The sequence below is a fragment of the Balaenoptera acutorostrata genome, chromosome 6 (genome assembly GCF_949987535.1).
Source record: "Balaenoptera acutorostrata chromosome 6, mBalAcu1.1, whole genome shotgun sequence".
Classification (NCBI taxonomy): domain Eukaryota; kingdom Metazoa; phylum Chordata; class Mammalia; order Artiodactyla; family Balaenopteridae; genus Balaenoptera; species Balaenoptera acutorostrata.
The window spans coordinates 73,582,245-73,608,061 of NC_080069.1; the positions used below are offsets into that span (position 1 = coordinate 73,582,245).

The 25,817-nt window shown below is 43.8% G+C and overlaps 1 protein-coding gene across 4 annotated transcripts in view; it reads right to left on the reverse strand.

Annotated features, from left to right (window-relative positions):
- Positions 1-23,204, reverse strand: part of KANK1 (KN motif and ankyrin repeat domains 1) — a 195,762-nt gene extending 172,558 nt beyond the window's left edge. For 2 of the 4 annotated variants that reach the window (XM_057548529.1, XM_057548530.1), the window contains exon 1: positions 23,060-23,161. The gene's annotated coding sequence lies outside the window, so the exon portion shown is untranslated. Of the gene's footprint in view, positions 1-23,059 lie in introns of all 4 variants that reach the window. The other 2 variants (XM_057548528.1, XM_057548527.1) reach the window with 2 other exon arrangements.
- Positions 23,205-25,817: the final 2,613 nt, after the last annotated feature.

Below are 25,817 nucleotides of genomic sequence, written 5' to 3' on the forward strand. Positions count from 1 at the left end.
AAGCCATGGGGTTCCCTGTAAAAACTTCTCTCTTATATAAACAGGAAGCCAAGAGAGGGTTTGAGCAGAGAAGTGTCACATCTGACTTTTGTTTTTAAAGGACCACTGGTGAGAAGAGACTGTAAGGGCAGAAGCAGGGAGACCAGTTATGAGGCTACTGCAATAATCTAGGTGTGGGAGGGTTGGGGGAAAGGAGGAAGAGGTGACAGATTCTGGATATTTTTCTAAGGTAGGGTCAACAGGATTTGCTAATGGATTCAAGGTGGAGTGTGAGAGAAAGGAGAGTGGAGACAGCCACAGTTTGGGGGTTCTGCCATCTATCAAGAGAAGGAAACACCCATTTATGATAAAAACCCTCCAGAAAGTAGGCATAGAGGGAACTTACCTCAACATAATAAAGGTCATGTATGACAAACCCACAGCCAACATCGTTCTCAATGGTGAAAAACTGAAACCATTTCCTCTAAGATCAGGAACAAGACAAGGTTGTCCACTCTCACCACTATTATTCAACATAGTTTTGGAAGTTTTAGCCACAGCAATCAGAGAAGAAAAAGAAGTAAAAGGAATCCAAATCGGAAAAAAAGTAACACTGTCACTGTCTGCAGATGACATGATACTATACATAGAGAATCCTAAAGATGCTACCAGAAAACTACAAGAGCTAATCAATGAATTTGGTAAAGTAGCAGGATACAAAATTAATGCACAGAAATCTCTTGCATTCCTATACACTAATGATGAAAAATCTGAAAGAGAAATTAAGGAAACACTCCCATTTACCATTGCAACAAAAAGAATAAAATACCTAGGAATAAACCTACCTAAGGAGACAAAAGACCTGTATGCAGAAAATTATAAGACACTGAGGAAAGAAATTAAAGATGATACAAACAGATGGAGAGATACACCATGTTCTTGGACTGGAAGAACCAACACTGTGAAAATGACTATACTACCCAAAGCAATCTACAGATTCAACGCAATCCCTATCAAACTACCAATGGCATTTTTCACAGAACTAGAACAAAAAATTTCACAATTTGTATGGAAACACAAAAGACCCCAAATAGTCAAAGCAATCCTGAGAAAGAAAAACGTAGCTGGAGGAATCAGGCTCCCTGACTTCAGACTATACTACAAAGCTACACTAAACAAGACAGTACGGCACTGGCACAAAAACAGAAATATAGATCAATGGAACAGGACAGAAAGCCAAGAGATAAACCCACGCACATATGGTCACCTTATTTTTGATAAAGGAGGCAAGAATATACAATGGAGAAAAGACAGCCTCTTCAATAAGTGGTGCTGGGAAAACTGGACAGCTACATGTAAAACAACGAAATTAGAACACTCCCTAACACCATACACAAAAATAAACTCAAAATGGATTAAAGACCTAAATGTAAGGCCAGACACTATCAAACTCTCAGAGGAAAACAGAGGCAGAACACTCTATTATGACATAAATCACAGCAAGATCCTTTTTGACCCACCTCCTAAAGTAATGGAAATAAAAACAAAAATAAACAATGGGGACCTAATGAAACTTAAAAGCTTTTGCACAGCAAAGGAAACCATAAACAAGAAGAAAAGACAACCCCCAGAATGGGAGAAAATATTAGCAAACGAAGCAACTGACAAAGGATTAATATCCAAAATTTATAAGCAGCTCATGCAGCTCAGTATCAAAAAAACAAACAATCCAATCCAAAAATGGCAGGAGACCTAAATAGACATTTCTCCAAAGAAGATATACAGATGGCCAACAAACACATGAAAGGATGCTCAACATTACTAATCATTAGAGAAGTACAAATCAAAACTACAGTGAGGTATCACCTCACACCAGTCAGAATGGCTATCATCAAAAAATCTACAAACAATAAATGCTGGAGAGGGTGTGGAGAAAAGGGAACCCTCTTGCACTGTTGGTGGGAATGTAAATTGATACAGCCACTATGGAGAACAGTATGGAGGTTCCTTAAAAATCCAAAAATAGAACTACCATACGACCCAGCAATCCCACTACTGGCAATATACCCTGAGAAAACCATAATTCAAAAAGAGTCATGTACCACAATGTTCATTGCAGCTCTATTTACAATAGCCAGGACATGGAAGCAACCTAAGTGTCCATCGACAGATGAATGGATAAAGAAGATGTGGCACACACATACAATGGAATATTACTCAGCCATAAAAAGAAACAAGATTGAGTTATTTGTAGTGAGGTGGATGGACCTAGAGTCTGTCATACAGAGTGAAGTAAGTCAGAAAGAGAAAAACAAATACCATATGCTAACACATATACATAGAATCTAAAAAAAAATGGTTCTGAAGAACTTAGGGGCAGGACAGGAATAAAGATGGAGACGCTGAGAATGGACTTGAGGACACAGGGAGGGGGGAAGGGTAAGCTGGGATGAAGTCAGAGAGTGGCGTGGACATATATACACTACCAAATGTAAAACAGATAGCTAGTGGGAAGCAGCCACATAGCACAGGGAGATCAGCTCGGTGCTTAGTGACCACCTAGAGGGGTGGGATAGGGAGGGTGGGAGGGAGGAGATATGGGGATATATGTATACGTATAGCTGATTCACTTTGTTATAAAGCAAAAATTAACACACCATTGTAAAGCAATTATACTCCAATAAAGATGTTTTTAAAAAAAAGAGGGGCTTCCCTGGTGGCACAGTGGTTAGGAATCTGCCTGCCAACGCAGGGGACGTGGGCTCGAGCCCTGGTCCGGGAAGATCCCACATGCCACGGAGAAACTGAGCCCGTGCGCCGCAACTACCGAGCCTGCGCTCCAGAGCCCACGAGCCACAACTCCTGAAGCCCGCGTGCCACAACTACTGAAGCCTGCGCGCCTAGAGCCCGTGCTCCTCAACAAGAGAGGCCACCGTAATGAGAAGCCCGCACACTGAAACAAAGAGTGGCCCCCGCTCACTGCAACTAGAGAAAGCCCGCACACAGCCAAAAATAAATAAATAAATTAATTAAAAAAAAAATAAAAACAAAATAAAAAAATAAAAATAAAAATGAAAAAAAAAAAGAGAAGGAAGACTGTGGGAAGAATGAGAGTCTGGGGGGAAACCAGGAATTCCATTTCGGCCCTGCTGAGCCTGAGGTGGCTATCAGACATCCAGGTGGGGATAAGAGGAGGCAGCTGGACATGTAAGCATAGAGCTGGGAAAAGAAGTCAGAGCTAGAGAAATAAATGTGAGAATAACCGGAATACGGACGGCACCTAACACCATGAGATTGGATGAGATCACCAAGGGAGTGAGTGTCTACAGAAAAGAAAGGATCAAGGACTGAGCCCTAGCCACCACCACCCTCCACCCCCCCACCCCCCCAAATCAAGGATAGGAAGAGCTAGCAAAGAAAACTGGTAAGGAGTGGCAAGTGAGCCAGGAGGAGAACCAGCAAGTGTAGAAAAAGTTTAATATGATCACGGTTTATATTATCCATCAATAACAGCAAAAGGCATATCATCAAGTCAGAGTTCAGGGAAGGTACTTCCAAGGGGAAGCTACAGCACAGCAGTCCAGGAATTTAGCTTTTGGCCAATTCTGCCTTGATTACCATGATCTGTCAGCACTACTTGTCTGTAGTGAAGGACAAGCCAGGACAGGTCAGAGGCTGGAGGTCAGGAGAGCACAGGCAGACACGCACTGCTAGCCCAAGAATATCAGAATTTGGAGAATAAGCTAGGTTAGATGCCAAAGTAGCTCACTGGGAAATACCAACTTCAACCCCCCAAGTAAGTGTGTAGTCCTTTCCTGATCCGTCCCTGCAGTAATGTCCATTATACTATTTACATTCTGCCAGTTTAATCCCACTCTCGGTCCTGGGCCTGGAAAGCAGATCCCATGGTACACCAGGAGCCCCTTCCTCATTAGCAAAGGGCTAGAAAGAGTCTCTTGCCCTGAGTCTGAGTACAAGGGACAGAGACCCCTGTAATCCCCTAAACACACACATCTGCTTGTGAGAACAATAAAGCAGAGAACAAAGAGAGCAGAGAAAGGAATGTTCTCCCCACCCTACTCCACCCCCCCTCCCTCTCTCCCTCCCTCTTTCTCTCTCTGTGTACTTCATGTAAATAGGACCTCTTAAAATCTTTAAATGCACCAAGCATAATATGTGTGTTTATATACAGCCTTCCAAAGTTCCAAAAAGGGCTTCAGGCAACTTTCAAAACTAGACTAATTTACCTTAATTTTAAAAACAGAAAAAAAAATTAAATTCAGAACAAGGGAAAATATAATGGAACAGTAAATGAGGCCTACACCAGTTAGCAAAAGTGACTGTCATTAAGCTCTACATGGCTGTTTAACAGTGGGATATAAACTTAAAGCAATAAGGAAACTGCATCTCTTACAAGACTCACAGTGTTCAATCAATCAAATATTTTTCCAAGAAATGTCCCAGAATTGCCTGATATGGAGGCCTAGGACAGCTTTCCTAATGGTTCTTCAAAAAAAGGCTGCTGAAGCCACATAGCACAGGGAGATCAGCTTGGTGCTTTGTGACCACCTACAGGGGTGGGATAGGGAGGGCGGGAGGGAAACGCAAGAGGGAGGAGATATGGGGATATTTGTATACATATAGCTGATTCACTTTGTTATAAAGCAGAAACTAACACACCATGGTAAAGCAATTATACTCCAATAACGATGTTAAAAATAATAATAATTTTTTTTAAAAAGGCTGCTGAGGGCTTCCCTGGTGGCGCAGTGGTTGAGAATCTGCCTGCCAATGCAGGAGACACGGGTTTCGAGCCCTGGTCTGGGAAGATGCTACATGCCACGGAGCGACTGGGCCCGTGAGCCACAACTACTGAGCCTGCGCGTCTGGAGCCTGTGCTCTGCAGCAAGAGAGGCCACGATGGTGAGAGGCCCGCGCACCGCGATGAAGAGTGGCCCCCGCTCGCCGCAACTAGAGAAAGCCCTCGCGCAGACACAAAGACCCAACACAGCCAAAAATAAATAAATAAATAAATTAAAAAAAAAAAAAAAAGGCTGCTGAGAGACACAAAAGGGATCACAATGTGTGAGAGTTTCCTGCGGGTTTTCTTTTTTTCTTTTAATTAATTAATTTATTTTTGGCTGTGTTTGGTCTTCGTTGCTGCATGCGGGCTTTTCTCTAGTTGCGGTGAGCAAGGGCTACTCTTCGTCGCGGTGCGCAGGTTTCTCATTGTGGTGGCTTCTCTTGCTGTGGAGCACGGGCTCCAGGCACACGGGCTTCGGCAGTTGCGGCTCGCAGGGTCTAGAGAGCAGGCTCAGTAGTTGTGGCACACGGGCTTAGTTGCTCCATGGCACGTGGGATCTTCCTGGACCAGGGCTCGAACCCGTGTCCCCTGCATTGGCAGGCGGATTCTCAACCACTGCGTCACCAGAGAAGCCCGTCCAGTGGGTTTTCTTAAACTCTTTACTGTCCCTCAACAGTGTAAGCTGAAGACATCATACATCTAATTCATTAAAAGAAATAAGAAGTTAAAGAAAGTACAGCAGGGCTTCCCTGGTGGCACAGTGGTTGAGAATCTGCCTGCCAATGCAGGGGACACGGGTTCGAGCCCTGGTCCGGGAAGATCCCACATGCCGTGGAGCAGCTGGGCCCGTTAGCCACAACTACTGAGCTTGGGCGTCTGGAGCCTGTGCTCCGCAGCAAGAGAGGCCGCGACAGTGAGAGGCCCGCGCACCACGATGAAGAGTGGTCCCCGCTCACCGCAACTAGAGAAAGCCCTCGCACAGAAACGAAGACCCAACACAGCCAAAAATAAATAAATAAATAAATTTATAAAAAACAAAAAAGAAAGTACAGCATTCCAAGTACCCAATATTCTGATGGAAATGGTGTGTAAGATCCTTTAGAATTTCATGAATGAGCACTATTTCTCTGTTTTCATTAACAGCTGGGGCAGGCAAGTGCTCAGGAAGAACCTAGATTGCAACATTCAAAGTCACCAATCAAGGGTCCACTTGCAGAAGAAATCTCAGCATTCTCATAAAAATTACAGAAACTATCCAAGACTCTTGCCTAAACAGATGGCCCCCAACTTTATACAAAGGGTGTGAGGGTAAACATGTAGGAATGACCAAGCTCCCCCCACCCCAAGAGAGTTCTGAATCTCTCCACCATGTAGATGGTGATAACCAATCAAGGCACTAAAGTTCTACATCTCTCCATAAGTATAATTATAATCTGCCATCTTTCTTTAAAGGATTCTGATTTTGTATTTTTTAAGTGATAAGACAGAAACTTCCCAGTAAGAATATTAGCAAAAGCTCAGAAATTTCACTTGTGAAAGAAAAATACCAGGGAATATTTACTAGGCCCTAATAAATTTTAGTTTTGCCAAAAGGCCCCATCTCTACCCTTCTCTTTAGAGTACCATCTGCCTTTAATTGACTGCCAAGACCATATTAATTCAGACAATTAAACAAAAGACAATGACCAGTAAGATAGCAGGAACACATGAAAAATCAAGAAATAAAAGTCCAGAGAGTAAGAAGAGTCATTTCTTGATTAAAATACAGATCTAGACCCTTGAAAAACCATGAGTGGAAAGTTACCAAATTGTGGGTACAGTTCTGCAGCTCATAAAAGATTCATCAGTCCTGTACAAAAATTAGATGTTGTTTTCCATATCTAGGCAGATTTCTGAAGCATAACATTTTCAAAATAAACCCTGAAATACAGATTTAATCGATTCCGAAAGCTGTTTCTGAATCAGCATACAGGCCATTAAACTTCTCTGAATTAAATACAGTTTTCCACTATGGTAGATTATGTTTCGATTACTTGCCGCCCTCCCCATAAGAGGATTTTACCTCATATACCATGTGACTTATAGAGTCTCCAGATGGAAGTATTAATTATTCTTTCCTACCCTTTCGTTAGTAGGCTTAGCCATGTGACTTGCTTCAACAAACTGGATGTGAGTGGAAGTATCATATAAGCAGAAGCAGTAATAGCCATGAATGGATTGGTCATTTCCTTTCTTACCCCCATGAGATTCTGTCCCAGACTGGGTGGCTCATTCAGCCTGGATCTAGAGCAAAGAAGACCCTTGGAGCAGAGCCATAGCTGTCATGGAATGTGAACAAAAAATTTTAAATATGTTGTTTTAATCCATTGAGCATCATCTAGTCTAAGCTGAGAAATGAAGCCAATGTTTTGTTTCAAAAAATGTTTCAATGCTCAATGGAATAATTAATACCCAGAGCAGCCTAATAAAGGTGGATGAATGTGTAGGTCTTAGTGCCAGTGAATTTTCATGCTAACCATCTGCATAAGAATATAATAAACTGAAAATAACATCTGCCTTTTTCTAATTAAAGTTTTTACTTTTATAAATATGTCCTTTAGGGAGAAGGGGAAAATTTAAGTTACTTGTTTGACTGACCTTTAGAAGACCTTGTTGAGAACAACAGTAGGTTCAAAGAAGATAAGGTTCAACAGCTTACCCTTCCACTGGCATGTAATTAATTAATCTCTAACTGATGTGAGGATAAAACAAGAAACAAGGTTACAAATTTAACTGGCATAACAGTCTCCTAGCAAAACAAGGAAATGTAACTGCCTGAGATTTTACAGGATGTAGAAATCATTCTTTTAAAAGTCTAAGTTAGGTTCATTTTCAACTTTTAGTATTAGTCCCTGCCTGGAAATCTTAACTCACCAGATATAAGATCTGATGATGCAAATAGTCTTTCAAATGATCAAGTAGAACAGAACTTGATGAAAATTATTAGATCTCTCAAATTTTTTTCTAGAAGCCAAAGAAAAACAATGCCCAAAGTTAATACTCCTCTCATAGCTACTCCGATAAAAAATATACATGAATTCACTTAAAAACTTAATTTCTGAAGGAAAAATATTCAACACCACCTCTTGCAAATTTGCGATGAGGTCTTGGCAAGCTAGAAGTCCAGAGAAACTCAGAACACTTACTAAGACTAAGCTGACAGGTTGTCATATCCAGAGGCTGTGGTAAGAGTCTGTTTAATTAGGAGGGAACAGTGAAAAAAAAGGCAGAGTGAGAAGGTGCCCAGGGAAAGATCAAGAGCAATTCTAAAAATCTCCACTCAGGCATACACTAAGTCAAGGTTTATAGACAATCCACAGCTTATCCAAGGGACTAGGAGAGAGACAGTGCTATACTCTGCCTTCAAAAGTCCTAAATCTGGGGGCCCACGGTTCCCTCCTCTAGGGTTAGCAAACCCATAATAGATAATCAGAAAAGCTGTCTGCATTGCTACGTTCAAATCAAGTTAGGAAAAATATTTGATACAAAGCTACACCCAGAAGGTGTACATCAGCATGCATTTGGGAAATTATTCCATAATTGCAAAATAGTACAAGGTAACAACAGCTCCTTCTGCAAGACTAGTTTGTGGTAGAGAAGGCTCAACAAGAAATTAGGGCCAAGCTGCTGGGGTGTCCTGTTTGGAGGCAGACCATGACAGTCTGATTTGGTTGGGCGGGAAGAAAGAATTTCCTGGGGACTCTTTTCCCTGCTCCAAATAGTGGTTTGAAAAGATGGAGGAAGCAGACATTCAGCAGGAGAACATGTGGTAGGATGGCAACCATTTTCTTCCCACATACATTTCCGTTTTTAGAAAAATCCACCCATCCTTAGCCTTGGCTGCTCTCTGTTTTCTATTTGATCCCAGACTCTCTGACCACAGCTCACTGGAACAACACAATGGTTCCCATTCTAAGAGGGAAAAAGGAGGCATAGGCTAAGCCGATCAGCAGGGAATGAGAGAGGGCTAGAAAGAGTTAACCGTATGGTATAAAAAACTTAGGCTTGAGGGCTTCCCTGGTGGCGCAGTGGTTGAGAGTCTGCCTGCTAATGCAGGGGACACGGGTTCGAGCCCTGGTCTGGGAAGATCCCACATGCCACGGAGCAGCTGGGCCCGTGAGCCACAACTGCTGAGCCTGCGCGTCTGGAGCCTGTGCCCCGCAACGGGAGGGGCTGCGATGGTGAGAGGCCCGCGCACCGCGATGAAGAGCGGTCCCCGCACCGCGATGAAGAGTGGCCCCCGCTTGCCGTAACCAGAGAAAGCCCTCGCACGAACCGAAGACCCAACACAGCCAAAAATAAATAAATAAATAAATAAAGTAGCTATAAAAAATAAAAAAAAAAAAAAAAAAAAAAAAAAACTTAGGCTTGAAATGGGAGGTCATGATAAGCAAGAACTGTGCTTCCATTTTCTACCACGTGTGAGCTGAAACAGAGAAAGGTGGTCTGTAGAGAAACACCAAAGAATGGTGCAAATGCTAGAGACAAGATACCATGAGTGTCCAAAAGAAACCGTAACTTCCAGCCCTAACTCCCCAGTGCCCAGGAAGACTGGCTGGGCTACCATGCCCTTGGGTTTCCACTGGATTCCTTCCTTCCAACAAATCCTTAATGGGTTGGTTGTTGTTCATTTGTATTTGTTTTGGTCAAATTTCTTATTGTTTTGTTTTGTTTTGTTTTTTAGGTCCAACCACAGACCAATTAAATTACTCTCTGGGGTTGGGGCCCAGGCAGAAGTTTTTGTTTTTGTTTTTTTTTTTTTTAAAGTTTTACTTGATTTTTATTTATTTATTTATTTATTTTTGGCTGTGTTGGGTCTTCGGTTCGTGCGAGGGCTTTCTCCAGTTGCGGCAAGCGGGGGCCACTCTTCATCGCGGTGCGGGGACCGCTCTTCATCGCGGTGCGCGGGCCTTTCTCTATCGCGGCCCCTCCCGTCGCGGGGCACAGGCTCCAGACGCGCAGGCTCAGCAATTGTGGCTCACGGGCCCAGCTGCTCCGCGGCATGTGGGATCTTCCCAGACCAGGGCTCGAACCCGTGTCCCCTGCATTAGCAGGCAGACTCTCAACCACTGCGCCACCAGGGAAGCCCCGTTTGTTTGTTTTTTTTTTAAATCAGTCATCAATTTTATACACATCAGTGTATACATGTCAATCCCAATCGCCCAATTCAGCACAAATTTCTTATTGTTGATGTTAGTTTAAGCCAGTTGAAATGCGCTTCTCTTTTATGCAGCCAATAAGCCTTATTAGTTTGTTTTAATTTGGGGTTTATTTATTTTTAAATGCTTGATCTTAATAAACTTTTTAAATTAAAGAAAAACACACATACAGTAAAGTACATAAATCTTAAATATCAAGATGAATCTTTTTTTTTTTTTTTTTTTTTTTACAAATGAACATATCCAAGTCTTCAGCACCTAGATCAAAGATAGAGAACATCATCAAGGCCCCAGAAGTGCCCCCAAGCCCCTTCCTAGTAAATACATCCCTGTGCCACTTCTGCCCTATTCTGACTTCTGTCACCATCAAGTATTTTTACCTCTTTTTGAGTTCCATATAAATGAAATCATACAATATGTACACTTATTTCTGAATTCTTTTACTCAATATAATATCTATGAGATTCATCACGTTCTGTGTACCAGTAGTTTGTTTTTACTGCTGTGTAGTATTTCATTGCATAATCATACCACAATTCATTTACTCAATCATAGATATTTGGATTGTTTCTATTATGTTTCTATTATTCCATTATAGAAATGCAAATGCTTGTAAATGTTTCTGGTGTGCATATGCACTCATTCCTATTGGGTATACATATCTAGGAGTATAATTACTGAATCACAGGATATAAGTTCGTTAAGTTTTACGGATAAGTACAAAAAGAGCTTTCCAAAGTAGTTAAACCAATTTACACATCTATCAGCAGTGTATGAGAGTTTGAGCTTTTCTATATCTCCATTTGGTTATCAGGATTTTTTTCTTTTAATATTAGTCATTTGGGTGGGTATGTATTGGTATTTTATAATAGTTTTAATTTGCATTTTCCTGATGACTGATGATACTGAATGCCCTTTTGCTCATTTTAAAAATTATTTTTTGTTTTTCTTACTGATTTGTAGCTGTTCTTTACATATTCTGGACAAGTTTCTTGTTGGATATATGTTATGACAAATATCTTCTACTTTGTGACTTGCCTTTCTTTGCACTCTTAATTTGTACTGTTGAATGGAAGTTCTTAATTTTAATGAACATGAGAACAGACAAAATAGTACATGTTGCTGTGAGAAACAGATCCAACTCTCTGGGTCTACAAAGACACTGATTTAAGAAAAGTTGACCAGTTAACTGAATGGGACCCAGCCTTTGCATAGGCCCTGTACTATAAATATAGTGATATTATCCTCACTTGCCCCAAAACTTCAGCTACAAGGAATCACCAACTCACCTGGTAGTATGCCCACAGTTTATCAAGGGTATTTACATATCATACCCTGGAAACATTGTTATAAATGGTGAATGGTTTGCACCACCAGCCCTTAAAAGTCCCACAGCATGCTTCCAGCATAGCTCAGCACAATCAACGGTCCAGAGTATTTCCCAGAAGAGATGTTCAGAGCACAAACTTATGGTACCAAGAACATTTCTCTCCCCATCCCAGTACCCCCTGAGAAAAATATCCCAACCTCAACAGCTCCAGAGTTACCAGGAATCCTACTATCCTCAATAGCCTGTGAAAGTTTTCCTTAGCCTGGGGCAGCAGAAGGAGCAACAGGCTTCTCCAACGATCAGATTTCAAGGAAGCTTGGGTAGGGCTCACACATCTACTACCTCATTGATCCTTGCAGCTCCTCTGTGTGGTACCTCTCATCATCCCCATGTTATAAGCAGAGAGAGGTTATTCTGCTCAGGCAAAACTGTGGAAGAGCATGCAGAGAAGGGAGAAGAGCGGTGGCACTACATGGAGTTGGGGTTTCCTACTGGACCCAGGTCCCTGAGTCTGCCTCTGCCCTCTTACTTGCTCCCAGGGTTCTTCTTTGATCTACTATGTGCCACCTGGGATCACAGCCCTTTCTCTGCTTCTCTGGCCATAAGCAAACAAGATAGCTCTTTTGAGATTTTTTGTGCCAGGGAGATTTACAGTCAGGAAATACTATATCCTAAATGTTCCTTCCTTTATCTTACCTCTCTTCTCCCTCTTCTCTCTCCCTCCCTCCCCCCCACACCAAGACACACTTAAACACCATGGCATGATTATATTACTCTTCCTTTTCAGACACACAGAGGCAAAAACAAAAACAAAAACAAACAAACAAAAGCAAAAAACATGCCTGGCAGGAAGCAGTAGACCTGAGACCCTACAGCCCAAGCTCCTAACCACTGCCCTTACTGAACCAAGTCCCTTCAATGTAACCCATCCAACAATAAAGGTTAAGAAATGGGGAAGAGGGCTTCCCTGGCGGCGCAGTGGTTGAGAATCTGCCTGCTAATGCAGGGGACACGGGTTCGAGCCCTGGTCTGGGAGGATCCCACATGCCGCGGAGCAACTAGGCCCGTGAGTCACAACTACTGAGCCTGCGCGTCTGGAGCCTGTGCTCCGCAACAAGAGAGGCCGCGATGGTGAGAGGCCCGCGCACCGCGATGAAGAGTGGCCCCTGCTTGCCACAACTAGAGAAAGCCCTTGCACAGAAACGAAGACCCAACACAGCCATAAATAAATAAATAAATAAATAAAATTAAAAAAAAAAAAAGAAATGGGGAAGAGATGGGAAAGGAAAAACTGCCCTGGGTCATTGAGGGTCAAGTAGAGAAAAGGAGATGCTCAGAATGATAGTTTCCGTGAATTTGGCACCCACAACCCTACCTGGGACCTAGGCTAAAATACAGACATTGACATGTGAAGAACAGCTTGAAGTCAGGACTCAAATGAGGTCAACTGGTAAGCAGGTTATTTGGTTAACTTGGATGTGATGCCAGAGGTTCACAACACCTTTTCTTTGAAAGAGGAAGTTCCCAAGAAAATGATTAATAAACTAGATAAATTTCAAGCCCTTAAGCAGTATTTCCTCCTTTTACTGGCAAAGGTGAAAAGAGCAGGAAAGTAACAGTTTTTTCCCATTGTACTAAAGGGTACTTTACTGAATCTTTCTGGGCTGGCTAAGAGTCCTCAAGGACTTCTTACTCATTCTTGACTTCAACAGGTGAACCACCGGCACACCGTTCCCAACAACAGGCAGAAATGAGTCCAGACATAGCAGCCCTCTATTTTTGAGTGAGAGATACTCTGGTTCTCTAGAAGGTGTGAAAAAGCTATATGAGCACAAGGGATTTCACCAAAGGAAAACCAAGTCCTTCCAGTTAGCTTTTCCTGGTTTCCAAAGAGTAGCCTTTTGTTCCCTGACGTTGGTTATAATAAACAAATGAAAGAAACAGTTCTCTTTCTCTATTAAACTAAAATTGATTAAAACTCTCCTGGAAAACAAAAAGAGTCTACTGAATGTGGGGAGGATAACTTATAGTACTCTCAGGCCTCTAAGTTCATACATACAGAAGAAGGTGTGTGTGGAGAAAAGTGCTAAGAATCAACACCTGACTCTCATACACACCTGGCAGCTGGGGTCAAATCTTGTTAGGACTAATCTTTTTACAACCAAAATGTTTAAACTTCAACTGATGGAAGCATGAAATTCCTGATCGCCTGCAGGATAGGTTACCATTCTGTGGGCACCTAAACCACTATAAAAACTGATGAATTGATACCCTCATGCAGATCTGGCAGCCTTAGTATGCCACTGATGAAAGTATACACATTCATTCAACAAATACTGCTGAATGCCTACAAAGTGTAACTTAGTCACTCTCCTCCCACTTGGCCACTCCACAAAAAGCCCCCTGTGTTCCTCAAGGCAGTGTCTCCACACTGTGTCCCCCTCCCACATGGCTGTCATTCTCAACATGATGAACGATTCTCAGATCCCAGTCGACAGCTGCAACTGCTCCCCTTTCCAACCTCCCCCAAATAAAAACATATCAGAACACAAGTAAGTTCACATGACTTCATCAGAGAACTAACCTTGAATTCTCTCAACATTAAAACAAAAATTAAACAATATACACAAACTTTCATCGCAGTGAACTATTTGAGTTGCTTCTCCCAATTGTGACTGAAACCCTGCCAGGGCTGAGAAACTCTGAGTTGTAGTAAGTAAACCTCAATCATTTCTCTCCCAGCCTCCTCTCTTTGATAGGGATTCAGCCAACTCTCCTCCCACTCCTGAGTCATAATTCTAAAGGAGAGCAAAGGGTGATGTTTCCAAAGACAGATAAGTCTTATTCTGCCTTCAAGGTCAGAAGCCTGGATTCTCCAAATACACTTCAGGTTATGCCTCACAGGATTTAAGCCTCCAAGAAACCAAACAGTAGCCACAAATACCTTAGAAGTATTTAAGACCAATAGTGTCTATCCCTTGGTCAGTAATACCCCTAGTAATATTTAAGGGAAGACAGAACATACTCACTGAGGAAGTACAGAGCCAGGTTGCATTCTTAAAGAGGCATACAATCCTCAAGAAGAAACAATTGAGAAGATAAAATAGGTGCCCTAAAGAGAAGAGGAAGGATGAATTTCAAAAGGCCAACAGAAAATAAATCAAAATAAACTCAAGCCCACCAAATCATATGTTAAGTTTCATCGAAACTACTTATTTCATTTTCTAAGAAATGGCAAAAACTTACAGCATGGACACTGAAGCTTCACAATATCCAACTTATCCCTGTGTGGACAACCCCTGTTTTTCCTTTAAAAAATTATGCACCAAGGGACTTCTCTGGTGGTCCAGTGGTAAGGAATCCGCCTTACAATGCAGGGGACGTGGGTTCAATCCCTGGTCAGGGAACTAAGATCCCACATGCAGCAGGGCAACTAAGCCTGCATGCCACAACTACTGAGCTCACGCGCCTCAACTAGAGCCCACGTACCGCAAACTACAGAGCCCATGCGCCCTGGAGCTCGCCCCACAACTAGAGAAGAGAAAACCCGCATGCCGCTACAGAGAAGCCCGTGCGCTGCAATGAAAGATCCCGCATGCCTCAACGAAGATCCCACGTGCTGCAACTAAGACCCGACGCAGGCAAAAATAAATTAAATAAATAAATATATATATAAAAAATAAATCTTTAAAAAAAATTACGCACCAAGATTTCAACTCTTCTTTTACATTTTCATGTGGAAATCTAATTCCTGGCCAACTACAGAGCATGACCCATGCAAATTCCCCTATAAAAATTTCACAGTGAATAGCAAAAATCAATAGATTGATTCAACAAATGAGAAAAGTTGAAAGAGTAAGACAGCATGAGCAAAATTTCAGTCTTTAAATATACTGAATACTTTAATTCTCAGAACCAGTAGAGTTTATTCACAAATTTCCACTCTTTAAACTTTTATTAGTAGTAAATCTCTTGAGATGCGTCTCCCACCAATTAAAAGAAAAAAACTCACAAGAAATGAATTATACAGCATGGAAAAACAGAAAAGCTAGACTAGTTAAGAAACTGATATAAAGTTTCAATGAATTTTTTTTTTTTTTTTTTTTTTTGGCTGTGTTGGGTCTTCGTTTCTGTGCGAGGGCTTTCTCTAGTTGCGGCAAGCGGGGGCCACTCTTCATCGTGATGCGCGGGCCTCTCACTATCGCGGCCTCTCTTGTTGCGGAGCACAGGCTCCAGACGCCCAGGCTCAGTAGTTGTGGCTCACAGGCCCAGTTGCTCCGCGGCATGTGGGATCTTCCCAGACCAGGGCTCGAACCCGTGTCCCCTGCATTGGCAGGCAGATTCTCAACCACTGCGCCACCAGGGAAGCCCTCAATGAATTCTTTAACTGGCCTACCTTTCCTATCTCACTGTGCTATAAAACAAAAAGAACATGAGCTCTCTTTGAGGTGCTCATCTTCATTAGTCATCTGGGGAATTCAACAACACACATTTACTCGAACGGCTAAAATAAGACAACATACACTAACAAGAATTGACAAGAATGTAGAGCAACTAGAACTCACATACCACTGTTGGAAACATAAATTAATAAAACCGTTCTGGCAGTCTCTACTACAGGTGACCTGTGTGGCCCGGCAATTCCACTCCTAGTTATTATCCAACAGAAATGTATACATGGGTTCATGAGAAAACATGCACAAAATTGTTTAGAACAACACTGTTCATTATTGGTCCCAAACTGGAAACAATCCAAAGTACATCTCCAGTAGGATGGATAAACAGTAGTATATTCACACAATGGAATACAATAAGCAATGAAAATGAACAACCCATAGCCACATAAAACAACAACAGATCAATCTTACAAATAGGACATGGAGTGAGAGACGCCAGACACAAGAAAGTACACACTCTGTGATTCTATAAAGTTCAAAAATCTGACAAAAGTAATCAATGATATTAGAAGAATATCCTTTGGGCTAGAGTAGTGACTGGAATGGGGTATAGTACAAAGATGATCAGCTTGGGTCTATGGTTCTATTTTGGGGAAGGGAGATGAGGGAGTATTTCATAGAAAAGTGAGTCATAACATCACATAATAGGGACAATTCCAGCCCCTAAAAAGGGCTACTCTTAAACAGGTATTTTTGTAGGAAAGAGCAGTTCTGTTAAGAATAATACAAAAGAGAGGGAGAAGGGAAGAGGAAGGGAGAGGAAGGAAAGGAGGAAGGATGAATAAATTCAGGCTTGATTTCTACCTATTTCTACCTAATTATTTTTTCATATTTTCCCCAAGGTCAAAGGGTAAACAAGTCGGAATTACCAACAGAAATCTGAACAAATGTAGCCAAAAATGTAATGCAAATATCAACAAATTTACATTCTTGCCTCTAATCAAGCCAAAAATTAGATAAAATAAATATTAAAAGGAGTTTTAACTGCAATATGCAATAACTGTAAACCAACAAGAATAGAGGTTCTTCTTGTGTGCTTCTCAGGGGATTAGATAATTATAAAAATGTATTAGTATGTCTCCTGAGACTTAAACTATGCCCCATTGGTCAATTCCATTAACTAAATGATTTTTTTTTTTTTTTTTGGCAGCGCCGAGTGTCTTGCAGGATCTTAGTTCCCTGACCAGGGATTGAACCCGGGCCCCAGCAGTGAAAGCGCCAAGTCCTACCACTGGACCAAGAGGGAGTTCCCTAAATGAATTCTTTTAAAAAGGAAAAAAACCACCCTAAAACAGAGCTACAGGGTTCCTGAAATATATAACTCTCTCCAATTAACTGATTGCTTCTGTAACAAAAGAAACATAAGGATACTTATTTCTGACAGGTTTTCCTGGTGTATACATCCATACACAAATATCCAGCTCAACAGTATATCTGTTTTAAGCTTCTTCATCAATGAGAATATCATTTGCTTCCAGCATTCATATTTCAAATGCAAAGCTGAAGAAAGGAAAAGGCAAACGAGTACCTGCGTTTAGAAGCCAAAGAGAGAAAATAAAAACTGCTGGATTATGTCACCTGCTCTGCTCACGCAGAGTACATGGTCAAGGCAATTCACACGCCTAGTGGCTGGAGTGTTTTAGCAAGAGCCTCATTGTCAGATGTCCCCCATTCAAGACAGTTCTGTTATTCTCCTTCACTGCCCCTCCCAAACACACACAAACACTCCAACAAACGTGAGCGTTCCACCTGCCACGGCCTTGTCAAGTGTGGAACACATTATTTAAAATTATAAAGGTAGGGACTTCCCTGATGGCGCAGTGGATAAGAATCCGCCTGCCAATGCAGGGGACATGGGTTCGAGCCCTGGTCCTGGAAGATCCCACATGCCGTGGAGCAACGAAGCCTGTGCACCACAACTACTGAGCCTGCACTCTAGAGCCCATGAGCCACAACTAATGAGCCCGGGGGCTGCAACTACTGTAGCCTATGCGCCTGGAGCCCATGCTCCGCAACAAGAGAAGCTACCGCAATGAGAAGCCCGCGCACTGCAACGAAGAGTAGCCCCCGCTTGCCGCAACTAGAGAAAGCCGGCGCGCAGCAACGAAGACCCAACACAGCCAAATAAATAAACAATTAATTTTTTAAAAAATTACAAAGGTAACTGAAAAAAGAGAACTAAAATTAATAAGAGAGGTGGGAGGTAATACAAATTCCAGTTCTTCCTTAGCAGGAAGTTAAGAGCTATTGTCAAATTTGTGAAACAAGTGTAGACTGTGGCAGGTTTAAAAAGAAGGCTGCACATTCTTTGACACTCTTCCCATCAAGTGGCCAGTCTATGTCCCCTCCCCTTGAGTCTGAGCAGGCTTTGTGACTGACCCAATCAACAGAGCTCGGTGAAAAGGGAAGTTAGGTAACTTCTGAGGCTGGGTCATAAAAGGCCAAGAAGCTTCCAACTGGTTCACTTGAGGCACTCATAGCTCAAGTTAATTGTATGTGTCCTCTTGGAGGGTGTTTTGGGATGAGATTAGCATTTTAATTGGTAAACTCTGGGTAAAGCAGATTGCTCTCCATAACATGTGGCCCTCATCCAATCAGTTGAAGGCCTGAATAGAGCAAAAAGATTGGCCTCCCGGAGCAAGGGGGAATTCTCCAGCAGACTGCCTTTAGTCTTCATCTGTAACACCAGCTCTCCTGGGTGTCCAGTCTGCTGGCCCACGCTGCAGGTTCTGGAATCACTGACTTCCACAATCGTGTGAGCCAATTCCTTATGATAAATCTTTCTATAAACATATATACATCCTACTCTTCTGTTTCTCTACAGACCCTGATTAATACCTGGGGGAAGGTGATGGCCATGTAAGCAGTGCAGCTACCTGGGGCCACCATGTTGAAGCTGCCGTGTGTAGGCACTCTATCTAGTCAACAGTTAATGCTGAGCCCAGTCTGCCAGCCATCCCTGCCAAGGCACATGGCATGGAAGCAAAGCCTTCCTGGACCCTCCAGACCAGCCCATTCACCAGGTGTATGCAGTAGAGAGACAGTCAACACCACAAGGAGAAGCAGCCAAGCCCTGCCTGAATCCTTGACCCACAGGACACATAATACCATGAAACAGTTGTTTAAGCCACTAAATTTTAAGTTAATTTGTTCAATGATAACCACCAAAAGTACTAAAAACAGACATAGTTGAGCTGGGATCAGAAAAGAGTAATGGGTTTTAGCTTTCATTTTAAACCCTTCTTTGTTATTTTCATTATTCTTACTATGTACAAATATTACTATAGAAATTTAAACAATTATAAATTAAAGAAACAACAGCAAACATGTTTAGCACTTACTGTGTACCAGGCAATCTTCAATGTGCTCTCTATGTGTTTTAACTCATTTAATCCTCATAATAACCCTGTCAGGGGAGTGATTTTTATTATCCCCTTTTTATAGATGGGAAGTTGAGACACAGAGGGGTTAAGTAACTATATGAAAGGTCACACAGCAAGCAGCAGCACCTAGATTCAAACTAGCCAGTCTGGATTCAGAGCTACAACATTTCCACAGAGATCACCAGGCTGGTTCATAATCACGAGCCACTGGATGAAGGGCACAATCTCAAATTGCCATTCACCTGGGTCTCTAAGCATGTGACTGACTGACAATGCTATCATGTGTCAAGCACTGCTGGACTTCCTTGCTCCTTCAAAAGCCATGGCCTAAACTGCAATGCCTTTTACTCTAATCCCCACCTGAACACATTGTTCAAGGCCCAATCTCCCTAAACATCAACCAGATCTCTCGGTGTTAATTTCCCCTACATTTCCAATGAGCCATTTATATCAGGTATTTCCATCCTTCTGCCTCCTATCCAATTCTGTATCCTTACATCTCCCCATCTGCTATGAACCATATGAGGGTCTTAGTCTCTGAATTCCCCCACCAGGGCCTTGCATAAAATAGAAATGTAATTATTATTTATTAAAGTTCATTGATATTGGTTTGTTCTAAATGAAAGGTGGTGGAGCAGCCTTCACCTTAGAGGAATTTTCACTGAATTTTATTTGAAAGGAAAGAGGGAGGAGAGGAGTTAAGCACAATTCTACTCCTGACTATATCCCCTATACAAATGTGTAATGTGTATCAAGCCATGTAGTAGAATGTTCACAGTCACACTATTCCCCACAGACAAAATTCGGAAACTACTCAAATGCCCATCAACCCTAGAATGGATAAACTGTGGCACAGTCACACAATGAAACATTGGACAGCAATGATAATGGCCAAAATACAGCCACATGCAACAACACGGCTAAATATCACAAACATAATTTTGACTAAAGGAAGCCAGATACCAAAACCAAAACGAAAACAAAACAAAACCCCCCACAAAAACATACTGTATGATCCCATGTGTATACAGACCATGAAGACAGGCAAAACTAACCTATAGTTGGGACAGTGGTCGCCTCTGGGGAGACAGGGTGACTGGAAAAAGGCAAGGCAATGCTCTGTTTCTTGATCTCAGTGCTGGTTATAAGTTTATGCTCACTTTGTGAAAATTCATCAAATTGTACACTTAAGATTTATATGTATGTTAATAGTTCAACTTTAAAATTACTTTTTAAAAAAAGATGCATAAGCCAAGCCACCCATGCAACAGGCATAAAATATCCTGTAACATTTGAAACCAACTTGACTTCAACTGATTGGAGGGCAGAAGAGAAGTGCGGTGGTTGTTGTGTAATTTGGATAGCTTCAGCTCTGCTCACTAAAACGTGATTTTCAGAGCATGCACAAATAGTCCAACAAAATGCTTAAGGGTCTGAAATTTCTCACTGAGATTCCCCTTTGCTGCTTCTGAATCTGCTCACCCTTCTCCATTTTAACAGACCTCAGCTCCCACAAGTAATCCCCTTTCAGCCTTTCTCCAACTCCTTTCCCCAGTTTCTTGAATTTCCTCCAACTAGACCCTTTCCCATCCTCCTCCTCCACCTCAGACCAAGGGTTAATGCATGAGCACAGTAGCTCATAGGGCTATTTGAGAGCAGGTGCTGATACTCATGAAATGAACCCAAGTCTTGAATGTATCCATTCTAGTGGCCATTTATCTGTGGTTTCTTTCTTGGGGCGGGGGGTGGATACTTTAAAAACAAAACTAACACCTCCCCCCAAAACACACACACATACACAAAACAGAACTCACATTTGCTGAGGCAGAACCTCAACTGGAGTGATTTGTGGACTTGGCAAATCTAAAGTGCTGAAAGTGCCCCCAAAGCACTGGCGTGCCCTACCTACAAGGATAAAATGCATTCCTAAGTTGTGTAGTTTTTATTATTAATTAACTTATTTATTTATTGGCTGCGTTGGGTCTTCATTGCTGCGTGTGGGCTTTCTCTAGTTGCGGCGAGTGGGGGCTTCTCATCGCCGTGGCTTCTCTTGTTGCGGAGCATGGGCTCTAGGTGTGCGGGCTTCAGTAGTTGCAGCAATGTGGGATCAGTAGCTGTCACTCGCGGGCTCTAGAGTGCAGGCTCAGTAGTTGTGGCTCACGGGCTTAGCTGCTCTGCGGCGTCTTCTCGGACCGGACCAGGGCTCAAACCCGTGTCCCCTGCATTGGCAGGCGGATTCTTAACCACTGTGTCACCAGGGAAGTTCCTAACTTGTGTATTTTTAAAGGAGGCAATTATTCCTCTACTGGCAGCTTCTCCTCCATCCTTAGACACTGAAATCTCACCAGAGGACAGCCCATTCTTAATTTTTCTTCCACTGCTTCAGCAGCAGCACCTTTCCCCAAATCTACTAACTAAAAAAGGGCCGAAGTTAATAATCTCTCAGTTTTCTCATTCAACTTCTATCTTGGGAAAGCTTCACCTTATAATGAGGGAGTGAGAGGCTGGGGGAAGGGGAAATGGGGAATAACTGCTTAATGGGCACGAGGTTACTTTTGGGGGTGATGAAAATGTTCTGGAATTAGACAGTAGGGACGACTGCACAACTTTGTGAATATACTAAAACAAAACAAAAACAAAAACACCACCGAATTATACTCTTTAAATGGGTAAATTTATGGAACGTTTATTATATCTCAACTTTTAAAATAAATAATGTGGGAGTGCCCAACTTTTTTGTAGAGAAAGCTGGATGAAAGAAGCAACTAGCAGATGGACAGCTAAGTACAACCTAAAAAGCAGGGTGAATAAACTCATGAATTAAAAACGAGGAAACTGGCCCTGATTTCCATCCAGCTCAGAGGTGGATGGGATGAAGCTGGGGCAAGAAAGTGCACAATTATAGATCTGGATGATTAACCTTCCTTGTTAGTCTCAGGGCTCCCGTCTTGATATAGTGTTTCATTAATTCGACGAACCTCCGTAGAGACGATGTGCAGAGAGCGGGCGCTGGGGGACGCCACAGATTGTTTTTAACGCTAACTCGCCAAAGCCCTCGTCAAGTCACCCCGGCGCAGCACAAGTTCTTGCTGACTTGCAGGACCCACCGCGAAGAGTTGCCTCTGAAAGTTCCCCGCGGACCCAGGCGGAGAAGAATGGTCAAGGGGAGGAGGCTGCCGTGGGCATGGAAGGGGCTTGGAAGAGGGGGGGCGTTGAGGGAACAAGTCTGCTTAAGGGCGCTTGCACCCTGCCTCGACACGACCACCAGAAGCCCACGCTGTCCCGGCAGGGTTCGACCGGCCCCGGAGGCCCAGAGCTCCCGCACTCCTCCCCCACCTCCCGGCCCCTTCAACCCTGGCTGGAGCCATCTCGGAGTCGGCTGAGGGCGACCCGAGGCCACCTGCCGCTCCGCGACCGAGGAAGAAAACGGGTCGACCGCCACTCCCTCCTGCGGAGCGGAGCCGGAAACTTCCAGGGGAGACGCCTCGGAGAGTTCTCTCAGCCTACCCGGGCTAATAAAGGGCCCGGGGACACCCAAGGGCCGTGCGTCCCGGCCTGGGAGGCGCCCGCACCCTCCCGCCTCTCGGCCCGGCCCGGACTTTCCCGCTGCCCCAGAGCCGCACGCGCCGCGCTCCCCTTCCAAACCCTCAAGCCCCGCCGCCGCAGCGCGCAGGGACGGCGGACCGCGGGGCCGCAGCAACCTCTCGGACCCCGTCCCTAGGCCCGTCCTAAGGCCGCCGGGGTAACCGGGCGAGCGGGAGCCCGCGGGGGCTGCCCTCCGCCACCGGCGCGCGCCAAGCTGGCCTGGCTGAGCGCGGAGACCGGCCCGGGGCAGGGGTCGGAGCCCCGCGCCCCCGCGCTGACCCGCACGGGAAAGGGGGTGCAGCGCAGCCCGCAGCGCCACTCACCTCCAGTAGCTCCTCTCAACCTGCGGCACCCAGCCAGCCCCTCTGCCTCGCCCGCGGCTCCCGGACCTCGGAGGAGGGGGCGGGGCGGGGCGGGGCGGGGGGGGGGAGGGCGGAGCCAGCCCCAGCTCGCAAGCGCCAGAATTAAACCCCGAAACGTACTGGGACCACCTGGGCCCCGCTGCAACCGCAAAGGCGAGGAAGTCGGAGACCCACAAGCCTCCGACTCCGGCTGGGAAACGACTGTGGCTGCGTCCCGGAGCGGGACGGAGGCACAGCTCAGGCCTGCGAAACCCCAGGCGGCTCCCGAGACTTCAAGGAACCCCGACTCTCGGCGGCACTCTCTTTGTACCCCGGAGCCGGCCGGCGGGCAGACTCCAGTGCGCCTGCGCGCCGCTCCAACTCCACCAGGCCCACGAGGCACCTTGGCGCACCTCTGCCGCCTTACCCAGGCCCACTGGCTTCGGCACCGCGAGAAGCAAGCAGAGCGGCTCCCTCCGCCCCGGCACGCTCCTGTTGCCGACGCGTGTTTACTTTCTTTCCCCGAGGGAAGGAAAAAAAAATCCATCCCCAGTGAGACTTGCGTCAGATCCATTCTATCATCTCTGGCCCAGAGGAGTACCTGGACGCGGGAGGCTGGCACGGTTAACACCCCCGCCTAGCACCATTTACTGCCCCCTCCCTCCACTAAGAAATTGCTCAGTAGGTGTCGGTTTGTTTCCTGGCCCCTGGTGAGAGCGGGACTCTGGAGCATGCAGGGATCTGGTTTCCTGCAGGTGCCTGAGCGGGACAGTCTGTGGACCGGCTTTGTGTCCTCCGTGCGTTCGCGCCGGCTCGGATGCAGGACGGAGTCCTCAGTGAAAAGGAGAGAATGCGTGTCCAGAAGGGTGCAGGTGTTCGGGTGACCCCAAAGAAGACACAGTGCCTGCCTGGGGAGCTTAGAACCGAGCTAGGAAGTCAGACACTCGATTCAGAGCAACCTAAGTGGGTGCAAGTGAGGCTGTGACTTGAGGCTTCTTTCAAATTGAAGGTGGTTTGAATAAACAGGACGGGAGGACCGACAAGTATGACCAAGACAAGGAACACTAATGCCAGCTCTCCAATCACTGATTTTCTTAAGCGCGGGGAGCAGGGAGCGGGGAAGGGTCTCGCCTCCTGAGCTCTCCAGCAGAGCACACACCCAGAGGGGCTTTAGGCAGTCACGGTGTTTTTGCAAGTAGGTTACAGTGAAGAGTCACCAAACCTCACAAGATGCTAGCCTCTGGGGAGAAGAGGCTGTGAAATCCCTACATGTTCACAGCAAAGCACACCTGCAAAATCCTGAAAATGATGGCCCCTGTCTGTGAAGAAGACAAGCAAAGGGCAGCTCACAGATACATAGGGGCAGGAAATCTCACTTTTAGCCTCATTCCTTTGCCAGCTCACAGGGTGACAGTAAACAAACTCTTTCCTCCTTCTTGGCCTCAGTTTCTTCATCTGTAGAATAGGCTATATGGATTCAATGGATCTTCTTTAAAATCCCTCCTCCCCCAAATGTCTATGATTCTATGAAAAGAATACTCATTCCCAAGGGGGCTCCTGCATGCACAAAGTGCCCTCCATCCTTTATTTCTCCTTCCTTACATTTAGTCAGTACACATTTATTTTGTAGGTCCTCAAAAGGAGACAAACCTAATCAAAAGTGTGGCAGATTCTGAATTTTTAGTGGATTTATATTTGAAATTTTACTTCATTTTTAGTCATTTTCCTACTGAGATACAATTCACATAGCATAAATTTACTCTTAAAGTGTATAATTTAGTGATTTTGAATATATTTTCAGTTATGCAACCATCACCACTATCTAATTCCAGAACACTTTCATCATTCCGATAAGAAACCCCATACTCATTAACAGTCACTCCCCAGCACCACCCCCACCTTAGCCCCAGACAACCACTAATCTACTTTCTGTCTCTATGAATTTGCCTATTCTGGACATTTCATATAAATAGAAACATGTAACATATAGCTTTTGGGTTTGGCTTCTTAAGCTTAACATTTATTTGCAGGGTTCATCCATGTTGTAGTGTGTATCAGTACTTCATTCCTTTTTATAGCTGAATTAATATTCCACTGTATGGATAAGACCGCATTTCGTTTATCCATTCATACATTGATGGGCATTTTGGATTGTTTCCACTTCTTGGCTCTTAAGAATAATGCTGCTAAGACATTCATGTACAAGTGTTTGTGTAAACACATCTGTTCATTTCTCTTGGGTGTATGTCTAGGAGTAGACTTTCTTGGCTATACAGTAACTCTATGATTACCTTTTTGAGGAACTCATACACTTTTCCAAAGTGGCTGTAATATTTTACATTCCCATTATGAGGGTTCTCATTTCTCCAAATCCTTGCTGACTGTTGTTACTGTCATCTCATATATAGATAGTAAGTGGTAGCTCATGGTTTTAATTTGCATTTCTCTAATGGCTAATAATGTTGAGCATCTTTTCATATCCTTACCGGCCATTTGTATATCTTCTTTGGAGAAATGTCTATTCAAATAATTTGCCCATTTTAAAATTGGGTTATGTGTCTTTTTATTGTAGGTCTTTATAAGAGACCTGTACTTATATCTGATAAGTGATACTAGTCCTTTATGTGGTATATATTTGTAAATATTTTCTCCCATTATGTGGCTTGTCTTTTTCACTTTCTTGATAGGGTCCTTTGAAGCACATATGTTTTTCATTTGATAGTCATCTATATATATATAT